Source organism: Helianthus annuus, chromosome 17 (genome assembly GCF_002127325.2).
Source record: "Helianthus annuus cultivar XRQ/B chromosome 17, HanXRQr2.0-SUNRISE, whole genome shotgun sequence".
In the NCBI taxonomy this organism is placed as follows: Eukaryota; Viridiplantae; Streptophyta; class Magnoliopsida; order Asterales; family Asteraceae; genus Helianthus; species Helianthus annuus.
The window spans coordinates 96874562-96884743 of record NC_035449.2 but is presented as its reverse complement, the minus strand read 5'-3'; the positions used below and the strand labels follow the sequence as shown (position 1 = coordinate 96884743).

At 32.8% G+C, this 10182-nt stretch overlaps 1 long non-coding RNA gene across 8 annotated transcripts; it reads left to right on the top strand.

Annotated features, from left to right (window-relative positions):
* Positions 1-4459: 4459 nt before the first annotated feature.
* Positions 4460-9782, top strand: LOC118489192. 8 transcript variants are annotated; one of them, XR_004886654.1, is made up of 12 exons: positions 4460-4947; positions 5818-6135; positions 6558-6657; positions 6731-6827; positions 7013-7110; positions 7212-7287; positions 7414-7679; positions 7769-7858; positions 8098-8226; positions 8482-8562; positions 9063-9284; positions 9513-9782. It is a non-coding gene; the product is annotated as an uncharacterized LOC118489192 (long non-coding RNA). The 8 variants fall into 8 exon arrangements; XR_004886658.1 differs by lacking the exon at positions 4460-4947 and having other exon boundaries at positions 5656-6135; positions 7414-7476; positions 7589-7679; XR_004886656.1 differs by lacking the exon at positions 4460-4947 and having other exon boundaries at positions 5656-6135; positions 7017-7110.
* Positions 9783-10182: the final 400 nt, after the last annotated feature.

Below are 10182 nucleotides of genomic sequence, written 5' to 3'. Positions count from 1 at the left end.
TATTTAAAAACTGAAACTTCTATCAAAGTAATGCATAAAATAACACCACGCCATTGGGGATCTTCTATTACAACAAAAACTGAATCTCAGATTTAAAAGTAACGCATAAAAGTAATGCATTCTATTACAACAAAAAATGAATCTTCTATCAAAGTAATGCATAAAATAACACCACACCATATTTATTCGAAGTATCATCTATTTAAAATAAGTTGTTGTCTTCCTTCTATCTGCCGCCTTTGATTTACAAAATAACCAGGACCTATTGTATTCCCTATAATATTTTGATGAACACCAGACATGTTTTGAATGTTCCGCAAGTTCGAATTCCGACCGGCAACATTTACCATGGAAAATTGCTGTAAACCGCTGCCAGGTGGCAATGCGAATGACTGGATCTAGTTCAATGTCGGCAACCACATCACAATACCTTCAGAAATTTCATTCACGATGAACATATATGAACAATAAAGACCCTAAATAAGAACGCATAAAAAAGCGAACCTTTAACCACACGAAGGATCGATGGACTGGATCTTGATGATGTTATTTGTAGTCAGGGTTTCAAAGGAGCACGATGCAATGGCGTGAGAGCAGTTAGGGTTTCAGAAAGAGCACTGGTAAAAGGATTGAATGGCGTGAGAATGAAGAATAAGAAAAAAGGAATATAAAGTACCCAAAATCGTGAATTCTGACCCAAAGTCCGACCCGAATTATTCTGGATCCGCGTCCAAAGAAGAGTAGGGTACCTAATAGTGAATTTAGAAATTTAGAATGGATTCGCTCCCAAAATCACCATATACCTCCACCATAACATGCCACATCAGCAAAAAGCTCCACCATCACATGCCATGGCCCAAATCCATCTCGTTTATATATATATATATATATATATACATACATATATATATATATATATATAGGGGGAGGTTCATTTGAGAAGAAAATTAAGTTGAGAAGAAAAAAGAATAAAGGATAGAATTGTAAAACATTAAATAGTTTTTCTCTCATCTCATTTATTATTATTTTTGACTAATTAATTAGTCATAAAGAGTATCATCCTACACACTAAAATTTTTGCCTAGACACATCAAAATTTATCCTACACGTTTTTGAAATTTATCCTACACATACTGAAATTTATCCTACACAACTCGTAATTCATCCTACACACCTCATAATTTATCCTACACTTTAAATTAATTTTTTTCTTCTTTGAAAAAATATATATTTTTTTAAAATAAGTTACAAATTTAATTTTGTTAGCTATTAGAAAGGAAGACTAACAATTAATGATCTATCTAATTTTACCAATATACCCTTACACCCATATATTAAATACAAAAATTAAATGAAGTAAAATAAAGCATTATTATTGGTTGAAGTTTGTTCTTTTTTATTCTTACAAAAAATTTCTTCTCATTTGAACCCTCCACTATTGTATTTTGTCATCTTGGTCTGCATAACGCCATTTAAAAAAAACGCCAAGCTTAGAAGATGGGACGTCTATCACCTGTAAAAGTGATAAAAGCTGATCAACACAATAAATAAAAAAACAGTAACTAAAAGACAATTACTTTTTTACTGTCATTTATTACAATAAAAAAGTCCCGCCTAAACTACGCGCCAAAAAACTCTTATAAGAGAGGGATCTATACACAACGAAATTGATCACACCCAGAAAACACAAACGCCGTATCCTCTAGAAACCACCCACTTTAAAACGCCACAGATGGCAAAGCTTTCACTGAAATGGATTCTTCTTCTGAGGGGGTTATCTCAATAATATTTTGCTGAATGAGATGGACAAATATTCAAGAAAAAGAGACTGATGACAGTGATATGCCATCATGTGAGCTTTGTTATTGATGAATATCGGCATGGAATAAAGGGATCAATACAAGTGTAAAATGCTATTTTGGACTCCATTATTATAAATAGCATCAAGCAAGAGTTGATCTTCAATGACATGCCACCAAACAAGAATATCACACCAAAACACAGGATGCCACTAAGCAGCTTCTTCTGAAAAAGACGGTGTTTATGTAGGAAAGTTGACATCTAGTTAAAGTATTCAAAAAAGGTTCAAAACGCCAAAACAAATTCAAGAAGATAGAGGCTGATGACAGTGAAGATTCAGAAGAGAAATTAGATTACCATTTTCTATTTTTTTTATTTTCATTTTATATTGTTTTGATATCAAGTTATATGTTGTTTTGTTATCTAATTCTCTATAAATAAAATACATTATTATATAAAACGCTAAAAACAACAAACACCAAAACGCTAGAAGTATGAAAACTGGGAGAACGGGTGCTGGCAAAGCACCTTGTAAAATGAATTAAATGACAAAAAAATCACTAAACGCCAAAAAAAATTGGTCTTATTGTAATCTTATGCAAATATTATTGACTAGCAGTGAATTATTATTCAAAACAACACAAAACGCCAAAAAAATTAACCAGAAAATGCTATAACGCCAAAAAATTATCCATGTGACACAAAAACAATTAATGCCAACAAAAACTTAGACGACAGAAAATATTATACCATGTTGGAAAATAAAAGAAGATTAAAAAGACAAAAAAAAAACCCTCCGCTCTTCTCTACGTTGCGTGACACGTGTTGGGCCAGGATGCGTTATCACCGTTCTCACACTTTTGAGTGTTTTCTCCTGATCCCGTTTCTATATATATAGATATAGATACAGGTTAATATAACCTGACTTGTTTAATATATAAGTTAAGAGGTAAGATCAAATAAAAAATTTATTTTGCCTAAGTAGGATGAGAAAGATTGTTAACCATTTATTTTTCAAATCAATGGTTAAGATGAAAATGTAGGAAAAAGGAGGAGTGCAAGTGTATATTGGGAAAATCCTATTTATGGACTTTCTCTCTCCACATGCAAGCCACATGCATATTCCACCCTCATTTTTTAAACGTTTATAACTTTTTTATACGACATTATTTTTATAAAAATTTCACCATATTGCTATATAAATATGAAGACTAAAAAAACCCACGAAAATGTGTTGTATTTCTATGTTGTATAATATTTTTTTGTGCTGGATTTTTGTACTATATTTTTGTGTTAAATTTTTTGTGCTAAATTTTTTTGTCTTAAATTTTTTTTTCTCAATTTTTTTTCTCAATTTTTTTGTGCTGGATTTTTTTGTACTACATTTTTTTGCTAAATTTTTTCGTGCTATATTTTTTGTACTATGTTTTTTTGTGCTATATTTTTTTGTACTACATTTTTGTGCTATATTTTTTTGTACTAGATTTTTTGTGCTAGATTTTTTTTTGTACTAGAATTTTTTTGTTGTATTTTTAAAAAACAAAAGTGGTGCCACATGTCATTTTCACTTCTATTTATAAGGACCAAAATGCCCTTTATTCCTACTTATTAGGAGTGTCACATGTTATCATCACAATCTTTCTTAGGCTATTTAGGCAAAATCCACTTTTTAGTAGATCTTTCCCCTATAAGTTAATAAATAAAGTGCAATGCATTTAGTATAGACCGACTAGACTTTTCAATTCCATATCACACAATATGTTTTATTTTAAGAGCATCTGTGATGAGATCGGTTGATTGTCATAGACGATTTGAATGCAAGAAGGTTCGGGTTGAGGGGGCTAGACGATTTGAATGCAAGAAGGTTCGGGTTGAGGGGGCTGGGAAGAGCACAACACAGTGCTGGTTTCCTAGGCAAAAGTCAATGTGTAACGACCTTCGAGTTATGAGAGGGAAAGGAGAAAGAAACGAAGGAAGTTCCGTGTTGTGGAGATTCCTAACATTCTATATGGGCTGCAAATGCTCTAATAGAACTATTAAGGATCAATCAAAAAAAAAAAAAAAAAATCTCAAGAAATAGGGTTTTTTAGGATCACAAAAATGTGCAGGAAAAATTCAACCAAAATTTCAGTTGAAAAAGTTTATTAGAACTTTAGACTTATCTTCAACGGTTTGTTTTTTTTGACAACACACATATCCTACATGAATGAAATGATTTGTAAGTTGTATTAGGATCATAGTATTTTTATCTATATTTTAATTTTTAAAAATAACTTGTGTAACGTTATATAATAATAAAAAAAATGTTTAAACTTTTTAAAGAGTTGGTAAACATTTAAAAACGTAACTTTTAGAAAAAAAATTAAAATGTTGCAAAAAAGTTGTAAAAATATCTAGTAAATGCTTTATAAAAACTAAATTAGTATAGAGTGAATTGCAAGTTTTGTCCTTTATCTTTAGGTTACTTTGCAGGCGGTGTCCTTTATGTTTAAACTTGACGAGTTTTGTCCTTTATGTTTAAAAATCAAACACGTTTTACCCTTTGGGCCTAACCCAGTCTATTTTCCCAGTTAAAGTTGATCATGTGCATGTCATGTGAGGGGTAGTTATGTCATTTAATGTGCACATTCACAAATGCACAAGATTCCCCCAACCACTTTGATCCTCCAATGGGAACATAAATGAACCAGAGAACATTAATTCTTGATTCCACGTTTCCGTTTTTGCAATAAATCATGAACCTGGACATCCTTTTCAATCCACAACATTAGCTATTTCCTATATCGATTTCAGAAAGAATATCGACTTTCCAAACTTACAATGTAATAGAACTATCACCTAAACCTTGGATGTTTACGACACCAGCCACTTTCACACGCAAACGAATTCTTTTCTCTCATCTCTAATAAATCTGCAACAGCCGCAACTCACCGGAAACTCCGACGCTGCCGAAAATTCAGAAAACCTCGCCAAGAATCCCCACCGAAAAAGAAACCGAAACTCGTTTGGACCTCTCGGTCGACAACACACCGCGCCGATACAAAACCCTCGTCGGAGAAACCTGCAAATGGCTGGAACGTCGGAGACATTCGCCGGAACCAAGTTTCACGTCGGAGTTCACGACGAGGGGTCGCTTAACCTCGTTCGGTATACTTTTTATTTCCCATCGTTCTACTTTCGTTTATTTAGTAACTACTGCAACAGATTAACAAACAAAAAAAAACATTAACAGTGGAGGATCAAAGGGTGGTTTACTGAAGTGAAGATCTAGGGTTTATATTTGGGGGAATCTTGTGCATTTGTGAATGTGCACATTAAATGACACAACTACCCCTCACATGACATGCACATGATCAACTTTAACTGGGAAAATAGACTGGGTTAGGCCCAAAGGGTAAAACGTGTTTGATTTTTAAACATAAAGGACAAAACTCGTCAAGTTTAAACATAAAGGACACCGCCTGCAAAGTGGCCTAAAGATAAAGGACAAAACTTGCAATTCACTCATTAGTATATTATAATATCTACAATATTTTAGGTTCCTAATATTTACACAGAGTTTATTAAAACTAATAATACAACAAAGAAAATTTGATACTTTTCCTAATACATATTTAATTATCTATACTATCTATTAAAGGAGCTTAGATGATGACCTCACTTTACTTACGTGTTAAATTCTTAGATATGCCACATTGGCTTCGCTGACATCATAATTCCAATTTATATTTATTATGATTAATTAATTAGTGATTTTTTAAGAGGAAATTTTTTAAAAAGATAGAGGTTTTGGCTCTAAATTCAAAATTCAAACAAAATACATATATAACATCCATTTCTCAATCAATTACGCCACATTTCCTCTTCTCTCTGGTGATTTTTAATCCTCTCTCTCTCAAAATACATATAAATCCTGGAGCTTCTATAAACATCATCCAGCACTCTCAAAAGTTCATCAAACAAGGTTATCTGTTAGGGCACAGTTCAATAAATTTCTACAGTCCATTTGTTTAACAGCGGCGATGAAGAGAAGCACCAGATCTTTCGTGCACAAGGTTCTCCGATCACGAAAACTATTGTTTGCTGATCAATACGAGGATGAAGATAAGTGTCTCAGAATTATATCTGTTTCTTTTTTCGATACTCAAGTCAACCAGTTTAATATTTTTTCGATCCAATCAATCTTCTTTGATTCAAGTTTCTCTCCAATCGATTCACGAATCTGGTATGATATCTTCATTCTTTGTAAATCTGTGAAACTCTGACCCATTTTGTTTGTTTTTTGTTTTTTTAAAAAGACTCAAAGGATGGTGATGGCGTTGCAAGAGTCCCCTAGTAAGACTTAAAGTTATGTTTGAATTGTTATGTGTTAATTGGTTATTGTTGGTGATAGAACTGTTTATGGACTTAGGCTTTACAATTTAGGGTTTCTAGCTTTTGCTGATGGGATAGGTTGAAATTGGTTATGATTATGAATATTTTTTGAAAAAAATTGATTTTTTTCTCTTTGTGATAATAGTATTTGGTATGTTACAGTAAAGTTTGTGTTAGGGCTTTGTTAATGTCAAATATTTACCAATTGGATTTTTTGCAAAGTTGCTTTAATCAATGTCTTTGACTGTGTTATCTAAGGTGCAAGGCACATAGGCCTCACTCATTTTTGTTTTACGTTAATGTTTGATTCTTCTTCTTCTTATTATTTATTTCTTCTTCTTTTTTGTTAAAAAAAAATTGGCTCGAAATGTATACAACTTCAGTGACAAGATGTATGCAGTTGTAAACAAGGACAAACCATATGAAGAGCCTGAATATTCTGTTGATGAAGAAGATTTCGTGAAGGTTCATGGCAATGATTTTGTAAGCCTTTTGTGTCAAAACTTATTCATGGTAAGCATGTGCCACAATCCTTTTAATATAATAATTTTGGCAGCAAATTGAACATGCAAATTGAATTTGCTAGCATTTCAATCTCCTTCACAACTCTGTTAATTTGTACATCTTTTTCGTTCTTTCCATAAGTAAATCAGGTTAGTGTTCCGATTGTTAATTTTAATATCTTTGATCGTTCTTTTTTATTTGTATTAATGATGTTTATATGTTTTTTTTTTGTATATAATTAACGGTGATTCTTTGTTGTTCTTAGTCTGTAAGTTAATCAGATTATTATTCTTTTGATTTTATGTTTTTTCCTATTATTTTATTTGTTGGTTAGACAGAAATCGCTAGACCTCTGGCTTGAAAAGGACTAAAGTGAAGAGCCGTAGTGTTAAATTCATCGTCATCAATAGGGAACGTAGAGAAACTAATATGGTAAGCATCTTCAACTCATGAAGTGTTTTGTTCATATGATTTTAAGTATACTACTATAACATTCAATGGTTTTTTATCGAGGAAATGACCTGCTTTGTCAGCTTTAATTGAGAACTAAGGGGCATGTCAATTCGACTGAAGATATATTCATCTATTATTGTGCTACTCAACTGATTGGTAAGTTATTTTACCTAAGAACTCATTAATTAAATCATTTTTAAGCACCAGAGTATAATTTAACTGATTTATGGGAATAATAGGTACAATATTCATGTTTTGTAACTTTGTTTTTGCTTTGGGTAGAGGGGGTGTTTGGATTTGCATAGATTGATAGCAACGGAAGGGTAAGAGAAATTCTTTTTGAAGGTAAAGACGAGAATTCCATTAGAACTGGATTTCCTAGCCATTTGGGAGTTGGATTCTTAAATCTTGAATATGGATACCTTTGTGAGATCATGAGTCACGATGGGCCACACAGGTGTTCGACATTTCTAATGTCCTGTTTTCAAGATGCAATTTGTGGTCAATCTTTCTTCAAGGTCTTGCTTAAGCCATCATGTTGTGATATGGTATGCATGTTCTTTTGTACATGTCAATTTTTTGTTCATATACGTTTTTTTGTTGTTCTAATTATACATTTTTAATGGCATTTTTGTAGTTGCAGCTGAATGATTTTGTCGATATCTATCTTCTTAGCAAAGTTGCTAAAGTCTGAGCCACACTATTTTTTGGTACACGTTCTTGGAAGGTGAAAATGTCAAAAGCAGTGGTCAACACTTTTAAAGTTAGCATTATTCTTCCAAAATGGCATTCAACTGAGCGTGCCAAAGAATGAACATCACAAACAGTTTGAAGATATTACACACTATTTTGTTTTCATTAACAAGGAAACCTTTAAATAATTTCAATTTTTATGTGGGTTCAAGTTTTTTATTTTCTCATTTAATTAACATCATTATGACAGTTATATGTTTTTCTAAATTTTAGTTTGAAAATGAAGGAGTGTAATAGATGTCTGCAAATGATGTTAATCAAATGGATGAAGATAATGTAACCTCCTTCACTTCCACTGTTAAGACCCGTGTAGTGAGGTGGCAGTCTCGGAGGATGGTAGAGGTAAGGTGGCTGGTTAGTGATTACATGCTCTACACTTTTGCTTTGCAAGATGCTAAAATGAAACTTAAATTTGAAGCATTTTACACCAGTGTTACACTTTATATTACTTGACAAGTGATTTTTACGTGTATTTATTTTTTAGCGCTTTTAAAGCGACAAAGGCTCAATGTGAGGGGCTTACTAAAAGCTTCTCCCGTTACTAAGGAGGAACCTCAACCATATATATTGATTACATCTGATGTGTTTCTCTTGCAGAGAAGTTACCATCATCTTTGACATACAAATCTCTGATGCATTTTCACATGTGGATATTAGCGTTTCACAAGCCAAAGCCAGGTTCTTAAATTTTTGTTCATCATGTTTTCTGTTTTCTGTGTAGAAGCATTCTTATCACCTGTTTTTAGTAGGTTATCTTAAAATAATGTCATTAAGTTTAGAGGTGCCATCTTTTATGATTTATCTTAATACAAGTCTATTCGAGTAGTTTTATAGCCCAGCAAGTCAAAGAGGTTGGATTTAAATATGAAGTAGATCATACAGGTTGAAATTTGTCCTAAGCAAATTTTAAATGCTTACACCCTTTTAAATTGTTTCATCAAAAAAGTAGATTATTGTTATATGATATAAATTTTGAGTGCATTTTGATACAACCTTTATAAATTTGAAAATATTTACAAAAAAGAGTTGGTGGGTCAACAAATACCAACTCAAGAAGTTTGACTTTGACCCATCTTATTTTACTACATTTATACCTTTTGGTTGAATGCGAATAGCTATTTTATATATTTGGTTTAATATCTTATTCCACATCCTTTTGATGTCAATATTTGTGGCAGGCTTAATCGCCATATTGAGCATATTCTTGGATGCATTAAATCGCTGCCTTCTACCAAGTTAAATGAGCCTGGGACTTCCGTTGCTCCACAACTTGAGTCCTTAGTCCAAAGAATATATGCTGAACCAGATCAATAGCGTATTCGATAGCTTATTTCAGTACACATGCACAAAGACCGAGTGAACATATAAGAGAACCACCATTACTATGCAAATGATTTTAGGTAAGAATGTTCTTAAACATATATTATTTTTTACCATAAAAGTAACAAAACATGTGAGTTGGGTCAAAATCCATTGAGGTTAAAATGTGACATAATTTGTTGCAGGTTGTAACACCTAATTTAGCTTACGTATTATTATATATATAATTAGTATTATTATATATAACCATAATCTTATGATTACATATAACTACATGTTCATAATTCAACAACTTTTTTCCGGACCAGGTTTCTGAGATGGTGGATTCAGTTTCTCAAAAGGAGTATCCGGAAGCTCGATTTTAGCCCGAATGGGGTGTGTACAATTGTTCGAGTTATCGATTTTAAGAACTCGCATGGTGTCACACCCTGGCTTTTGCGGAAGCGTGGGTTTATTTGGTGTGACTTCTTAATACCATAGCAACAATCACAACAATGCTATATGATAAAAACGTAAGATGTTCATCCATTAAAGTTGTTTAGAAAATGCATAACATATTGTTCTTTAAAAACATCAACCACCGAATATGTTACAAACCATGAATTGTTTAAAAGGAGTTCATAAGACTCGACAAACGACTACCAACAACACGAGGATTTGAGACATGCAACCCGTCCAGGAAGGAGTTACACTTCCCAAACCTATGTGTCACACCCCCAAAATCCACACGCGGAGTACCACCGCTAGGAGGCGTGACATGACCAGGATCAAGCCATCAATCATATCAAACTTAGCATTTAAGTGTAAAAGTAGAAAATGTATTTTATCGTGACATGACTGATGATCATAACCAAACATTATTTAAGTAGCGGAAGCATAATAATGAAAACCCAAAATAAGTTATAAGTTCAAATATCGTTCACGACCCGTATCCCACAACGACCTGCTCCTCCCTGTGCAAGCTCCATAATGTACCTA